This window comes from Babylonia areolata, chromosome 4, assembly GCF_041734735.1.
Source record: "Babylonia areolata isolate BAREFJ2019XMU chromosome 4, ASM4173473v1, whole genome shotgun sequence".
In the NCBI taxonomy this organism is placed as follows: domain Eukaryota; kingdom Metazoa; phylum Mollusca; class Gastropoda; order Neogastropoda; family Buccinidae; genus Babylonia; species Babylonia areolata.
The window spans coordinates 20,061,236-20,063,735 of record NC_134879.1 but is presented as its reverse complement, the minus strand read 5'-3'; the positions used below and the strand labels follow the sequence as shown (position 1 = coordinate 20,063,735).

General features: G+C 41.9%; 1 protein-coding gene across 2 annotated transcripts in view; it reads right to left on the bottom strand.

Annotated features, from left to right (window-relative positions):
* Window positions 1–2,400: 2,400 nt before the first annotated feature.
* LOC143281596 (synaptosomal-associated protein 25-like) overlaps window positions 2,401–2,500 on the bottom strand; it is a 119,455-nt gene continuing 119,355 nt past the window's right edge. For both annotated transcript variants that reach the window (XM_076586835.1, XM_076586836.1), the window contains one exon: window positions 2,401–2,500. This exon is cut by the window's right edge and continues 153 nt beyond it. The gene's annotated coding sequence lies outside the window, so the exon portion shown is untranslated.

The following is a 2,500-nucleotide window of genomic DNA, read 5'->3' as shown; positions in this document are numbered from 1 at the left end:
GTGTGTCTGTGTGTATGTGCGTCTGTGTGTGTCTGTGTCTGCGTCTGTGTCTATGTGTGTCTGTGTGAATCAGAACCAGTATCATACTTATTTGTCATGAAAACCGTGAATGAAAGGTTTATAGACATAACAATCAAAGGTAAAAAAAAAAAAAAATAAAAATTATTTTTAAAAAAAACGAACAAAACTAAGTGCAAGATGTTCGAATGAAAATGCGACGTGCTCTTTGAAACATTCAAACGTTAGTTTTGCTAGTTGAGGTTGTACAGGGTCGTAATTTCACACTGATTGTATCAGTATTATCACGATGGTGTGTAAATTCAGACTTTATATCAGTCAACAAAACTTGTGTGTGTGTGTGTGTGTGTGTGTGTGTGTCAGATCTGCAACTTACATACGAGCGAACGCACGCACGCACGCACACACGCACGCGCACGTTCACCCCAGACATCTCTGAATTTTGTTTTCTGTCTAGCGTGTTGGACAGTTCACTCTATCTTGGTTGTCCGCCCCACCCCCACGATCCCTAAAAAGCAACAGTTTTCACTTGATAAAAAAAAAAAGAAAGATAAACAAGTATATAAATTAATGATGTGATTTGAGATGGCTAATGCCGTAATGGTGAAGAAAGAAAGACACACACACACACACACACACACACACACACACACACACACACACACACACACACACACACACACACACACACAAGCAAGCACGCATGCAGGCACGCACGCAAACACACACACACCCACCCACACACACATACCCCCTAAACCCACTCCCCTCACACAAGCATCCCTCGCCCGGCCCTCGCCCCTTCCTGCCCTCCCCCATCACACACACACACACACACACACACACACACACACACACACACACACACACACACACACACACACACACGGGGACAAGAGATAAAAGTGGAAAGAAAAAACCTGATATATACAAGTAGAACTATTGCACAAACCTATGTAACAAGCATTAAACAGTGAAAGGAAAAGCACATGGCTGAAGAATACTATCATTCCAAAATGACAATGTAAGCAAAAAACAAAACAAATGCATTTTATAATGACTTTTATCACAAGTGTGTTCAATACAAATTTCCAACGAAATGTTTAAGAAGGGACTTCTTTCATAAAAGAGGAGAGAAAAAAAAGACGAACAATATCATTGTCCAAAATAATACTTTGTAAAATAGATGGAGGGAGGGGGGAGGCGAGGGAGGGAGAGGCAGAGAGAGACAGACAGACAGACAGACAGAGACAGAGAGAGAGAAAATGGTTGTGACATGTGAGTGCGGACATCAGTACATTGTTTAAAAGTAAAGCAATGAAAATGACTGAAGTGGTGACTTTAAACGCAATGATAGCTTCGTAACCTCTCACATGTCTATGAAGGTACTGCATGAAACACTAAAACATCTTGAAGATTTAGAAAGAAGAAAAGAAAAATATAATAAAAATACGCAAAGATTCCTTCATACCCTCTAAAATGTCTGTGAAGTTACTATATTTATGAAACACTAAAACATCTTGAAGATTCAGAAGAAAAAATAATTAGTCATGAAAAAAAACAAACCGCAACGATTCCTTCAGACTCTCTAAAATGTCTATGAAGTTACTATATGAAACACTAAAACATCTTGAAGATTTAGAAGAAAAAATAATTAGTCATGAAAAAAAAAACCGCAACGATTCCTTCAGACTCTCTAAAATGTCTATGAAGTTACTATATGAAACACTAAAACATCTCGTATATTGAATAAAAAGAATGATAAAAAGAAAGAAAAAAGAACTGGAAGAAGAAGAATGAAAAGAACAAAACTCTGGAATGGTAGTAGCGAAAAGGATGGGGGGGAACTATATCATGTTATCAAAAATTCCACACTACCTCCCTCTCCCGCACCCACACCCACCCACTTCCTCCAACGCCCCCACACCCACACCCCCCCTCACCCCACCCCACCCCCCGCCGTCTCCCTCGCCCAAAATGTTACAATTTAAAAAAACACAAAAAAAACAACAACATCAGAACATTCGATAAAAACTCGTTTGCTGAATACTCACAAATCAAGCACGGGTTTGGAATGCTTTCTCTTGTGAGCCAGAACATAGGAAGAAAGCTTAATGCTCATTCATAACTGGGCTCAGAGCATCAACGTGATCCTATGATGCTCACACGAGCTAACACCAGTCATGTCTCAGACAGTCATAATGACTCAGTCTCTGTCAGAATTCGATGAAACCAACGTTTTGTTTCCCACGGGACATAACCGTAGAGAAGAAGAAGAAAACGCCCCCCTCCCCCTCCCCATGCCCCCCCCCCCCCCCCCACATCCCCCCGGCCCCCGCACCCCGCACCCCCACCCCAAAAGAAAACAACGTCCTCAAAGAACGAAGTTAAAGAAGTTGAAGAGGCTGTTCCGTCCATCTGCGCGCAGTCTCCTCCTGGGGGGAACTTGCAGTCAGCCACGTTACGCACGGCACGGCTGCCC